General features: G+C 38.7%; 1 long non-coding RNA gene across 1 annotated transcript in view; it reads right to left on the bottom strand.

Annotated features, from left to right (window-relative positions):
- Positions 1-11,287: 11,287 nt before the first annotated feature.
- The window catches only part of LOC126294969 (uncharacterized), a 29,216-nt gene continuing 25,500 nt past the window's right edge, over positions 11,288-15,003 (bottom strand). Inside the window, exon 5 of the long non-coding RNA XR_007552366.1 lies at positions 11,288-11,484. This is a non-coding gene — a long non-coding RNA (uncharacterized LOC126294969). The remainder of the gene's footprint in view (positions 11,485-15,003) is intronic.

Below are 15,003 nucleotides of genomic sequence, written 5' to 3'. Positions count from 1 at the left end.
TTCAATTTGTATCGAATCAACCACCTCCCATAATTCAGCTCACCAGTGTCAACTATGTTTGCGCAATTAATAATGTGCTGCGATTCTATGCTGTGATTGGCTAACTAGCTTGTGTATCCTATGCTCCAATTGTCTAACAAAAGCACATCACACAGCAATCTCGATTTCACAATTTCCAAAGCTATCATGCCGTATTTGGCGGATTATATATTTATAGTTGCATATTCCAAAATATGCAGTTTCTACGATGCAGCACACTAAAAAACTACATACACTTTTTCTGGTTTGTTGTTTTACTGTGCCAGGAAGTCTGATACAGGTACGTAAAAACAGTACCACAAAATGTTACCACTTTAACCACACTATGATGATAATTCATAGTTGAGGAAATATTAAGTAAAATTCATAATCCAATAAATATCAAGCATTATCTAGAAAATTTAAAAAATATGAACCCCTCTCTTTTAAGAAAGCTTAGTTTATTAAAAGAGTATAACTTGCAGTATATTGAAAGTAGGGAGTATCAATCTTTTTTTTTTTTTTTCTGAGGGACCTCAAACTAGTCATGCAATGGGAGAAGTTATTAATAATTACTGTGCAGCTGACGTAATGTAATGGCGCTTGCAGGAAACTGGACAGTGTAACGGATGTAATACTACGTCACGCCAGTTACACTATTTTCCGTGGCATCAAACGTATATTTACGACTCCCGCAAACTCTGTGTGGTCTACAGAGGTTGTAGTTTCCACTGTGACTACTAGATGGCAGTAGTGGCTTCACTGGAAAAATTCTTCCATAGTGAAACCTACATTACTGTTGCCTGTTTCGTAGGCTTTACCCGACATTCGAGTTCTCTCTGTTTCGTCTGTTTTGTGTGCAAAATGTGCAGTGAAGAGGAGAAACATTTGGAGCCAATGATTTACAAAGTCCTTGATGAATCTACAGATGACGAAAATGGGGTATTTGATGATGTCATCTGAAAATAGTGGTAAGCCAAGATTTGTTTGAAGCTGAGTTGCTGCATACATTTATTGTATTATTTTCACAGGCTTCGTTGTTATGAATTATTCTTCTGCAGGTATACCAGGAAATGAATCTGAGTATGATTCATCTTCTACATCTATATCTACTCAGAGTAGAAAGAGGTGTAAAAGTGACTTTGTGGTGACTGGGCCGATGCGGACGAAATTTCTGGCATAACCGTGTACCAAGCCCTCATGGAGCGTAGCAAAATAGAGCACTTGATGAATCAAGTGAACCTTTGGATGTATTCTTTTATTTCTTTGACAGTGCTCTAAAAACAGCCATGAAGGAACAAACAAATTGTTATGCACGGCAAAAACTTGAGTAGCTGAGGTCTGATTGTAAGCTTCTGCCTAGTTCAAGGTTCAAATAATGGAAAACGGCGATGACAGCAGAAATGATTCGTTTGCTATTTTGCTGTATATGACAATAAATGAGAGGCCAGACATGAAAAGTCAGTGGAGCACTGATACTGTTGTCAATTGTAATTTTTGCCCCAGTGTTTTGTCAGGGGACAGATTTATAAGAATATTATCCACATTTCACATGAATGACAACAAACAAGTAAAGAAGAAAGGTGAAAAAAGATATAATGCCCTTTATAAAGCTTGACCTCTCCTCAATTCAATGAGAGAAAATTTTTAAAGTATTTACTATCCAGAAGAGGCTGTAACAGTCAATGAAGGAATTTGTACCTTGAGGGGAAGGATAGGCTCCAAGGTTTATATTGCCAATAAACCAAACAAGTATGGTATGAAGCTGTATACCTTGGCTGAATTCAGAACAGGTTTTATGTGGAATTTTGAAGTATACCACAGAAAAGATAAAGAACAAGACCAACAGTGCTTCTAATGTTGTGATGTGTTTCACTGATAAGCTGCTGGGTAGAGGACAGACTGTATATGTCAACTGTTTTTACACAAGTGTAAAATTAGCTAAAGGGAATACTGGTCTTGTTTGGGTGTTAATGAAGAACAAGAAAGGACTGCCGAAATCACTAAAGGAGGTAGCACTAAGAAAATGGGAACAATTTTCCCACTCCAAATGGAATGTGCTTTTCTTTGTGCTGGAAGGATAAGAGAGACGTTTGGACGGTCAGCATAAGACACACCAGCAATTGTTGATCATTATCAACACAAAGCTGGGGTGGACCTATGTGGTCAACAATCATCATACGGTGCTCTGGACCAGAGAACAGTGCAGTAATGGCAGTATCGAAATGCATGCATACTGCACAACTTTATATCAAAGAAGAAATTAACTACAACCAAGTTCATACACATAATATGTACAGGATTGGTGTTGTCTGCTGGGGAGTCAACAGAGAGATTTTCTCGAAGGTCTGGAAAAGTAGCTCGACTCTCACAAAAACAGTGTCATCACTCCGCAAGGTAAGAAAAATGGTCAACAAAGGTGTGTACTGTGTAGTGAAAAGGAATAATTTTTAACAGGGAAGACTGGGACGAAGGACACGTCATTTGAGAGCACCGAATGAAAGTCGGGCTGTGTATCTCTCCTTGCTTCACGTTGTACGATACCATGCTCCATTATGAATGTAAAAATTCACTTCTACATTGTGTTTTGTATATTTATGTTGTAAATATTATGTTAAAAAAGAATTAAACAGAAAGATCACTTGCTTGCTTATGTATGTCAATATTGGAGATCTTTCAATTTTTTTCTTCAATAAATACCACTGAATTGAAAATTCAGGTGAGTATTCAGTTTAGATACTATCAGTACCAAAATTAGTGTGTATAATGTAGAAAGTGCAATAAATCTAAAAATGTTTTGAAATGCCAACTATAGATTTTAATACACAAGTTATAACTGTCGCAAAAACACAAATTTCAGGCAGTTCACAGGAAATGGCAGCTACCTATGACACCAGCACTGTAAGTGTTAACAAATTAATTAAAAGGTTAAAAAAATCATACTTGCTTTGTACATATCAGTTGTCTTTTTAAATAACAAACTTTTATGTTTTACTGTATGTGACAATGAAACATCCACTTTTCATTGGATTAAAAAGTACGCTTCATTTGAAATGTAGTGAAGTGGAATAACTCTATTTGCTACAGTTCTTCTCCTTAGATAACTATTTTCTCCCCTTTTCCTTGTTATCCTGATGGTAGATTTACAACAGTTAAGTAAAATTTCAAATTTCTTTATTTGGCAATATTTCATTCAGATTTATTATTTAATAGTTTATCTGAGCTCTGCTGATTCAAATGGTCCACTTCGTCTTACATTAAATTTTTTAAGAGAAATCAGTAATTGACTACATTCACATGCCACGTGATTATAAATGTCGCGAGCTAATAATCATTTCTTTCCAGACAGACATAGCTAATTCCACAGTTCTAATTTCGCTCTTTCTAATTAGCAGTTTATTTTTTCTGAAATGTCTAACACTAAGAAGCTATTTAAAACTAAAATGCCCAGCCACCTAAAATTACTGTCATTATTTCAAATATCAAGCTTGTCTAGTACTGAGATTTAATGTCATTTTGATGATCCCGAAAATGATTATCATTATCCGAATAAAAAGCTAATTAAGAAAGAGAGAAATTGTGGAAATTATAAACCTAAGAAGTTTACATGGATGAATTCTTGCACAAGTGCACATGGTATTAACAAATAGTGCACCTAACTTTATTACTTTTACAGTTATCTACCATACAGTCAAATCACATTATTCCAGGTGTGGTGTCACAAGGCTTAGGCCTGTCCTACCCCTCATTAAACCAAGATTTATACAAATAATTGTAAGAACAGTTATTATTATTATGTTCTTTATGTTTGTTTTTGGGTTTTCAGAAATACTGTGGGAAGAAAGTTTATTTATAATGCAGACAACGTGGAAGACGTTGCCCAACAATCACCACGAAAGTTCAACGTAGCGGCAAGTGGGCAAGGAATAAAACGAATGCTGGAAACTACAGCGAGCCACGGAAGAGCACGGGCTGCGAGGGCGTCGAGCTTCCTAGGTCGTCGTTGGACAACGTCAAAGGAGGAGATATTCCGCTTCCTCTTTGCAAACAGATTGATCGAGTCTTGAAAGGTTTGTGTAAAACTTATAGGCAGGTGACACATTAGGTGGGACCCGATGCCTGTAATACTTCCACAGTTATTAAAAAGTTGTTAAACGGCAAAACCAATATTTCATCATTTATACAGATAAAAAGTAGTAAAGATATAAGAAAGGAAGAGTTGCAGCATCAGAACGAAAACTGATACATCGCTCAGCAATGAAGGAGGATGTAAACATCGGGCATTACGTGGTGAAAACAAATCAACTGATAAAATAGTAAGTCTGTAATTAAGCATAAAGCCACGAAACACTGCACATGCTTCCCCAGAATGCGATAAGCACTAAATCTGGCCTCCTTATGATTGAAAACTTCAATATAGGTATCATAACATAAATCATTGATAAGCTACCTTCACTAGACAATAGGTCAGTCGTCAGCATTTGTCGCAGTAACACCTCAAGTGTGGAAGTCTGTGAGCGGTATTCATTCCAGTCACACCATGTGTCAAAGCTCGTGCCTGGTAATTAGTTGATCAACATTTCTGTATCAAAGTCCACATCTAAGTGGAAAATTCATGATTAAGGTTTGCTAACATATAAAGTACAGAGTGTGAAAGTCAATCAGAATTACTTAATACAGAATAACCCCTCTTTTACAATCACGGAATTAACCTTCAAATATAACCCTGAGGTCCAGTGGACTGCACCCTTTCCTTTTTAAATTGCTTCTCTTTGAAAACAGAAGGTAGGGATATTTCACTCCTATGTAAATTCTGCTGGCATCCACGTGATGATTTTGTGCTCTCTGCTCCTGCTGTCTGTCTGCTCCTGGCTGCCTGCAGAGCAAACAACCTGCTGTGGAGTGTGCTGGACCCCAGTGTTATATTAACGTGTGCGTTTTTTTTAAGTTGTAAGTTTTTGTTTGCATTTGAGTTTCATAAGTTTTCCAACCAAAAATTGTTTTAGCACGATTAAATGTACATGAGAAATACGTAAACAAAATATTTTCAAAAATTTCAAAAAAATGTGGTAAATATAAGAAGAAATACATTGGGGTCCACGAGACCCCAAGGTTATATTTGTGTATAGTCTAATAAGTGTTATCATGTCAATACAAACTTTAATTTTCAGTACTGTGTGCTACAACAACTAGTATCCTTACATTATTGTAGCCACATCGTCTTGGCGTTAACTTCACCCTCTGATAAAAATCATGTGCAGACGACATCCAATTCCCAGTATTTGTGACATGATAATATACGATAGTTCCCTTATGGTTCGTATACGCACTGTACTAGCCAAGTTTGACAACATTGACAAGCCTGTTCCTACTACCGAAGGTGAGTCGATTTCAATCAACACAGCTACTCTCGACAACTGCCGAGGCAAGAGTTTGTGTGTACCGAGTAGAGTGTTCGTAGCCTTGTGTTAAGTGATCAAAGTGTGTTGTCAGTTTTTCTCTTTCATGTTGCGTGGCAGTATTAAGATGGAAAGTGACATGAAAACACTTTCTAGGGAAGAAAAGGTAAAAAAATCCGGAAAGAGTTGAAGCTCACTGTGGAACACGCATTGCATTAGCACAGAGCACACGAATACCCACGCCTATGCTGAACTATCGTGAAAAACAGATACTCTATTTTGGAAAATGCAAGTAACAGTGGGCCAAATTCCACACAGCATGTGTGTCAAACATTCCAGTAAACAATGTAATGTTGCGTGAAAAGGTGCTGACAACCGCCAATGTGCTTGGAATCGAGGACTTCATCTAACGGGTGGATAGACAGATTTAAGAAGTGGTACAATGTAGCGCATACATGTAAAACTGTATACGGCGAAGAAAACAGGGTGGATATAAAATTGGTTACTGAATGACAGAGTGGCAGGTACAGGAACTTTTGAAACAATATAAACCGAAGGATATTTTCAACATTGATGAAACAGGTCTCTCTTTCAGCGTACTACCAAACAAAACACTTGCCTTCGAAAGCGAAAATTGTTACGGAGGCAAACACAGTGAAGTTCGCCTGACAGTAATGTTAGGCACGAATGCGTACAGTTCTGAACAAATTAAACCATTCATGATTGGCAAATGAAAGAGCCAATTTGCTTTAAAAATGTAAAAAAGAAAGCTGTCAGCAAACTACAGTGGCAACAAAAAAACGTGGATGATGTCAGAATTACACGAGAAGGAATTACGTTGCTCTGATGGAAGAATGAGCTCCCAGAATAGAAAAATTCTCTAGTTTGCGGACTGTTGGCCAGCGCATCCCAAAAATGTAAGTTGACATAATGCACATTAGAGTTTCTGCCACCAAACTGCACAAGCAAATTGAAGCCTTTGGATTTGGGTATTATCTACGCTTTCAAGGCAGACTATAGGAAGGCGATTCTGCAAAAGACGTTAAATTTGATGGAGGCTGGGAAAGACCCAGCCTTCTTTAAGGGGACATTGTATGTGAAATTAATTGAAATATGACATTTTCTGTTTTCTATTCCATAATGTACTTTGGACTTTCCTGAACCTTTTGGTGTATAATACATTAAAATCAGACAATTGTGATACCTCCTAATAATATTTTGGATGTTGACGAGTGACTGTCAAATTTTGTGGATACGCATATACTGCCACAGTTGAGCAGTCATATCAGTCTAGAAGGCTGTGAATTGCTTTGTTTTGAGCCTACTGCTACATCGCAGAAGTTGCTAATACGAATAAACTAGTTTTTGTTGAAAGTAGTGTGACTATCGGCTATTTTTGTACTAAGCTAACTTCTATTGCTTTTTATATGTAAATAAAATGACTAAGCGTAAAAGTAACTTCAAAAAATGCAAATTTACGGGTAACAGATACGTGAGACTTTCTTTTTATCGAATATCAACTGATAAAAAGCCGTGTCATGCTTTGTGTCCACCTCCACCAAACACTTGGTGTTAATATATGCAAGCTGAATTTTCTGGCACCCTGCATGAATTTACACATAACTATTATTTTCCTTTGGCTGTAATGGAGGCAGTCAAACTTATTTACAGACATTTGGCAAATCCTGAGCTGCTAAAGACGTGTTCGCATGGGAAGACCCAGAATGTGAATGAGACCTTCAATAGTGTTGTTTGGTGCCATGTGCCTAAAAATGTATTTGTTGGCCTTATGACTCTATAGCTAATGTGTCCAATGCTGTAAAAACTTTTAATGGTGGGAACTATGAAAGATTTAAGCTTCTGGAGAAGTTAGGGGTAAGATTTGGACAGAACACAGCTAAAGGACTGCATGAACCGGATGAGCTTCGTGTACGTGAAGGAGGGTTAGCGGCTCAGCAAATGACAAAAGCAGCAACAATGAAAAGGAGGCGGCAAGCATTGGGCTGCTGTGACACAGGAGAAGACACAGACTGTGGGCCAGGGCAATTCTAGTGCATAAAAAGATGCAGATATTAAGCCTGTAAAAGAATTTGTAATAAAAAAAAGTTTTAGACCTCAATATCTCTGAACTACATTTTATGCAATAAATGACCTGTTTTCTCAATTCTGCAGCTATTCCTGCCATTGTTAAAATTTGTTTGGTGATTAATTTCACTAACCCTGCCAGAATCACAGGTTTGGTTATCCCGCGATTGTTTTCTGGTTAGGCGTTATTACGTGTTTGTACAACACTTTTTCCGCGTTACTTCCAGAATACAACTTAAGCGGCTGCTAGCCGGGGACTGTACACCTGGTCCTTACTAGTGTAACCAACTGACCAAAATTTTTTTGTCAAAATTTCATTTTCTTGGGTACACCGAGAAGATAGTACATAATCTCTCTCACCTATTATTCCCGTCAGTCGTTTATTCCCAATCTGGTAGTCTAAATCCATAGATTTCACTAGTAATTACAACAACACTGATCATTCGCAAACCCAATCACCCACATAATCAGACAGCGATTGGCATTTATCCGTTCAGCTTTACTCCGCTCAGCCCGTATAGCCCCGTCCCCTTTTGTCTGCGGAAGGTTTATTTCTAGATGCAACGAGTAGAGATATCATGCACACTATGCACACTTTCAAAAATCAACTTATGATTCATTCAGAAATCAACATAAATTGTGTTCAAAAATGTTCAAAAAGCAACAGGGTAGCATTTCAAAATCATATGAATAACCTAGCGGTTGCCGCCACTCATACCTCACCTGTCTTTCAACAACATCTTTGCCTCCACACTTCTGCCTCGACTTACATCTCTGCCCTTACTCTTTGCCTTCAAATATGTCTGCTTGTGTCCGTGTATGTATGGATAGATGTGTGTGTGTGTGTGTGTGTGTGTGTGTGTGTGTGTGTGTGTGGGCGCGCGCGGGTATATACCTATCCTTTTTTCCCCCTAAGGTAAGTCTTTCCGCCCCCGGGATTGGAATGACTCCTTACCCTCTCCCTTAAAACCCACATCCTTTCGTCTTTCCCTCTTTCCTGAAGAAGCTACTGTCGGTTGCGAAAGCTAGAAATTCTGTTTGTGTGTTTTATTCATTGTGCCTGTCTACCGGCGCTTTCCCGCTTGATAAGTCTTGGAATCTATGTTTTAAATATATTTTTCCCACGTGGAAGTTTCTTTCTATTTTATTTACATCATATGAATAACCGATAGACAAACGTGCGCTGGATGCTAGGCGCTTTTTTCCCCCCTCAAGAATATGAATTTGGTGCCCCCTTTTCCCGGTAGCATCTAGCTGCTTGCTCCGACTGCTTGCACAGCCAACAGCCACATTCCTGTAGCCAAAAGCGGGAGAATCTACTGCTCAAATGTGACTTAACTGTGCATGAACATGAGCCCGCTTGTAACTACTAGAACTAATCTAATGTAAACAGTTGTGACTTCACGCTCATCGGAGGCAATTTGTTGTTATGAAGCCTTTGACACATTTTGCTGCTGGCAGACGCTTGCACGGGCACTGTGTGTCGTCGTTGCATATGGTGCATTTACTTTGCAACTTAAGTTATTTTCGTTTTTTTCTCCTGTTTATGGTTTTATTGTTGAAGTATTATTCTGCAGTAGCGGGATACAGTAATACCCTTTGTTAGAGTATTGGTTCTTACCATTCAAAATTACAAAAATTTAACTGAAAACTAAAACAATGAAAAATTCCCAGAATTCTAAAAAATTCCCGTGTTTTTCTCGGTTTTCTCCCAGATGAAAAAATTCCCGGATCTCCGGGTTGTCCCGGGTCGTGTATACCCTGCACACATTTTCAGAGTACAAAACTTCAAATCATCAAGCATCAGCGAGGACTTCAAGTAAAACAAACAGGTTAGTAATGTTACACAATTTGGAGGATGGAACTTTTGTTTCCTCATGCTGTGCACCTTAGAATGGGCTGGCAAAAGGTACTCATGTGGTCTCGAGAGCATTCTGCAGCATATGGTAAAATATGCTTTTTTTTGGGGGGGGGGGGGGGGATATTATAATTACACATAGGGATAATGGCCGCAAACTCATTTTATACCTGAAAGATTGATACAGTGCATAAGTAACAGTTGAATGAATACACATACACTGTCTCAGTTGGTGAACAATGGGAGGGATTAAAATAAATGAAATGTTGTCAGGTGAGGAGCTATTTGTTGAGGAAGTCAATGGTGCTGTTCAGAAGCGGAACAACATGTTGTAGCATTTATTGCAAATGGGGGTACAGATGGATAAAGAAGACTTAATGCAAGGCCCCTGTATGTATATGTTGCTATCTGAAAACTAACAAACACAAGTCTGATAACCAGTCCTTTTATACAAATGCAGTTGGCAATGTCAGGGTGTATTGGCCACATGACCAGAATGGCACTATCATTTTAACAGAGGGCATTTAGAGTCCTAAATAACCAGGGAGTTGACACACACCCTCCCCTTCTGAATCCTTCCTTATACCCATGAGTGCTGAGTTTGTGCAAGCCTTTGTTCATTCTGGTTCATACAGAGATACACTTATCAGTGTTCAGTAACCTACAGGTTTAACAAATCCCACAGGTTTCTTAAAAACACTTGAAACTGTGTTATCAGCCAATCGAGAACGATATCCCCAATTCCGTAATGTTGCTCACTGTTTCAGTACCGACGGGTTACGAGCCTGGCATCGAGGATGCTGTGTCGAAAATACAGAATCTTCTTTTGTAAGCCTCTTTCTTCTGAGGGAACGAGCTAGAGGTAGTACTATCTGGACTACACACATTTTCGCTGCTTACAGTGAAAGTTGAGGTGGAATTCCCTCCAAATCCAGAGGCCGAGGGCTTTGCCACAGCTAATAATAATTACACTGATACTAGCTACACTCCTGTGCAGGTAAAACAGGTGGGTTACTAGAACAACGGAACAAGTCTCGAGTGTGGGATTATAATCTTTTGTAGGCTGGACCTTTAGAGTGAATTTTGCAAGATTCAAACAAAAATACTATCTGCTTTAGAGTTTCACGAAAATATGTGAAAGAAAGATATCAACCTAACAAAGCTACATTTTAAGATAAAAGTTAATCTAAGAACTATGACCTTTGACACGGTAGCTGTGTTGGTTTACAGTCAAAGGCCAAGAGAACTTCTCACTAGCAGGTAAGGATCACAGCGCAAAATTGTGACATTCCCCGTCACATGGCTACCAGAATAGAGTACATAAAAAAAAAGCTGCCAGGGCACAGAACGCAGTGCCTTAAAATAATAACTCAATCCTATTTTTTCCTTTGTTACTTTGCCCACACCACAGCAATTCAGGCCCCTGCAAAAAGCTCTCTCTTGCAGAATTACTGTGAAAATTTGCTTTCAACCTACTTCTTTTCTAAATTATAAGATTTTGTTCATATATATGGGCATGGTGTTACAACCATTAAAAAAATATAGGGATAAATATTAACAAATCCTTCTAAAAGGTTTACATTCATCTCCAAACATTTGGTAAGGTTCCAGGAGACATATCACAAATTCTTCAGGCCTGTCCATTTTCACACACACTCTGAAATGTCTCAATATAGCTGTTTTTACAGTAGCACAAGATTGTGCCAATAACCAACAGGAAACAATTTTTTTGTCGAATACCTATTGCGTCAACAGAAACCATAACATGACATGAAAGTAGAGATCTATATCCGCATCACCTAGATTTACTGTCTCTGCTGAACGAACATTAGCATCTCCTCGTATGAAATTTCTGAAGTTCAGATAAATAGTCTGCAAACTCTTCAAAAATCACATTTGTTTTACCTGCTTAAAAACCAGTCTGATGTGAATGACCACAACTATAATTGCACAGTGTGTACATTTTTTAGCAACTTATCACAGATCTATACTGTATAAAGCTTCCTGTAGGTTGTGTACCCCATCTTTGCCTTATTGCAACTTCTGACGACTGCAAGATCCACCAGCTTCACGTACAGAAGAAACTTCGTGTCGTACCAAGAAACAGTGATGCCACTTCTGAACCTGTGAAATCAAATGAAACATGATTTTAAAAATTAAGGATGAGACCATTTTATTTACAACACACAACTAGAAATACCAACTCCCTATGTTTCTGCAATAATAATCAGACTGTCATAACACAATGGTCCAGATTACAAATGGGTTTACCAAAGGATTGTTTTTAGTGCCTTAAAAAGTAGAGTTAATAAAAAATTGCAAGGGTATTTCACTTGGTGTTATCAATACAATGATCTGTATCCAACATTCTAACCTGTAAGAATCTAATGCATCATTATCCTGGGTAAGTACCAGCACTGCAAAGCCCACCCTCATATGTTTCTGATTCTGTATCACAATTCTCCTGTTTTCACTATAGTGAAAACAAAAGCCTTACTGTAGTGTACAAACTGCACTACAAATGACTGAGGCAGTGAAAACTAATCGTAATCTGCCAGATTACATTTCAAATTCCCAAACAGCCTGATTCCACTTTCAACAGGGTGTTAGGAAATTCCTGTTACAAACGTCTAGGACTTGTAGAGGGGAGTGAGTACACAATATTTTGAATAGGAACCCAGGTCTGGAAATGTATCGTTTCCGTGCTGCAACTGTTTGAAAATGTATTTGCTAGGTAGGTTTGCAACATGGTAGTAAGGGGGGGAGTGTGTGTTTGTGGAGGTGTGCTTACATCGAGTCGGCTGATGTCATTTGATGTAAACAGTATTTACTCGAATCTAAGCCGCACCTGAAAAATGAGCCTCGAAATCTAGGAAAAAAAATTTTCCCGAATCTAAGCCACACCTGAAATTTGAGACTCGAAATTCAAGGGGAGAGAAAAGTTTTAGGCCGCACCTCCAAATCGAAACAAAGTTGGTCCATTGCAATATGAGGCGCAATTTAGGTCAAATGAATGACAATACAGCTAAAGTAGTTTGGTTCGAGTCGTAAGCTTAGCAGTTAAGCTTTACCAGGTAGCCACTGTTATGCATCAGGCACTCCGTCCGTATTTATACGGGTAGCCTTCCTTTTTCACGTGCTTCGTCTGGTTTGAATTGATTGCTTATTTTTCTTTTATCTGATAAGTGCCGTTCTCTTTGTTATAGGTGTTTACGTCAGTCTAAGCTGAAAATGCATTACTGTACTGTGTCATGCATTGCATTGTTTGTCGCATTTGTTTACGGCCTGTCGCTGCTCGCGGCATGACTTGCTTTTGTGCGCGCTACCAACGCTTTTTTTTTTTTTTTTTTTAAAAAAAAAAAAAGAATGTTGGGTGGGTGGGTGGAGGGGGGGGGGGGGGAATCGTCTCATTAGGAAACAATGGCAAGAGACTGCTATTTGTTGTTACTTACACTGCTGCTTTCTTTGATAATGATCAACAAGAACCAAATAATAGACTGCGTATGATAGAAGATGTTGTGAAGGAGAGTTGAGCAAAAATTTTTCCCCATTTGAAAATCGTGCAGACGCCTCTTTAGCACATTACATTCTGCACAGCAATTAGAGTCATCTTAGATTTAAAAATCTAGTCAGTTGTCATGCTTCATTTCTGACTGTATCACTATTCGGCATAAGAATAATACAAATATAAACATGGCATGATATGTATATTCTACGGCGTTTGCTGTTGTCTCATTCTAGTTTCGTAGTTTATTAGGCAGACATGATTTAAATGAGATAGCAGCAAATACGAAAGAATACATGGCAAAATGTTTATATTCGTATTATTCTTATGCTGAAGAGAATACTGGATGTGATTCACAATTCATAAAAGTTCCTATTAGCAACCATCTCTGTCACAGTTAGTAAAAAATTCAGAACATAGAGTTGGCCTTATTGACAAACACGCCAAACAGCCTTGCCAGTCAGATTTTTGTAGTACTTTGTAAGGCTGCTACATTCGAAGATAAACAATAAAGAATTTGTATTTACTTTGTTGGACAATGTATGAAAATGCAGTGGTCGAAACTCAGAGCAGAGGAAAAAATCTCATCTTCCACCTTTTTTTTTTTTAAATTTATTTACTGACGCAGAGGTTTCGGCGTCAGTATTTATCTTTGTGCTTGCAAAGCATGTCTCTGTAGCGCTACATATATTCAACGGCAGAAGTTAGTTGTGGCAGCACCTACCAACATTTTACAGAAATTCCACTAACTTTGCACTCTATTCTAAGCCGCCGGCAGTTTTTTGGACTACAAATACCGGAAAAAAAGTGTGGCTTAGATTTGAGTAAATATGATATCCTATCTCTCTGAGCTGATTCGAGCCTCATTCACATGTCTGCGGATTATCAGAGCAACCTGGTTGAGTATACATTTGCACCAGGACAATCTTTCTGTACGGCAAAGCTCACGGTACTCGAAGAGCTGCTCGCTGCCTTTAGAAAGCGCGTTAAGCACAACATCTGACTCCACTACACTATTATACAATGGCTTTAAGAAAGGGGTATCTTCACTGCCAGCAGGCACGGCCGCAGTGCTCCAAGGAGACGTCGCACAACCGAATTGGAAGATGCTGTACTGCACCGTGTTGAATTCTTGTCAACAAGTTTATGAGCAATTGTGCAGGCATTGGATGCTGCTCCCAGCACCGCCTGGTATGTTGTTGGTGAAGAATAACTTTTGCCATACCACCTCTAACCATCTCTAACACACAGACAGGCGAATGGGGCTCAAACCGGGCCACAGATGTAGGAGAGATGACATGACATAAACAAATCCGATGTAAGAACCTCTCACTACGACTACCACGCTGCAGACTTTAATAACAAACATGCTGCTAAACAGCTGTAGCACAGAAATTGTACATTACTGGATATGGGTTCCTGTTCAAAATATTATGCACCCACTCCCCGCTACAAGTCCTAGAAGCCTGTAACGGGAATTTCTAAACATCCTTTATATAGGGTGTTAGAAAAATCCCATTACAAATTTCCAGGACTTGTAGAGGGGAATGAGAAACAGTATTCTGAACTGGAACCCATGTTCAGAAATGTAACATTTCCATGCTACAGTCTTTTGAAAACATGCTGGTAACACAATTAGTTTTACAAGTAATTGATTGAACATGACCTAATGCATCAGCTGTTTTACACTTCCACTCATTAATAGTAAAAGAAATCGCTCGCTTACTCACTGACAGGTTCCCTTCCAGCTTGCGTGTGAGACGTCTCCTTACCCTTTCTCAAAGCCTTTGCATAATTGTACCAATAAGGGTATGTGACAGTCAGACACCGTCAGCCTTGCCATTCCGAAGGATCGTGTAGTCATATTCTGCAAACGTGTACTCGACTGTGTTGCTCTAACACTGTAGCACCTGAATAAGGCTCAATTCAGGTGAGAAAAGTAGGAATGACGTCAAATGATATCTGTTTATCTGACATCCACCCCTGTTGTATACGTACCTAGCAGACATGTTTTCAAACGGGTTCAGAATGAAAATTACACATTTCCAGACAAAGGTTCCTTTTCATTTATTATGTACTCACTCCCTTCTACAAGTCTTAGAAATTTGTAACGGAAATTTCCAAACATCCTGTATACA

The sequence above is a fragment of the Schistocerca gregaria genome, chromosome 11, assembly GCF_023897955.1.
Source record: "Schistocerca gregaria isolate iqSchGreg1 chromosome 11, iqSchGreg1.2, whole genome shotgun sequence".
NCBI classification, from domain to species: domain Eukaryota; kingdom Metazoa; phylum Arthropoda; class Insecta; order Orthoptera; family Acrididae; genus Schistocerca; species Schistocerca gregaria.
This window is presented reverse-complemented; position numbering and strand designations above follow the sequence as displayed.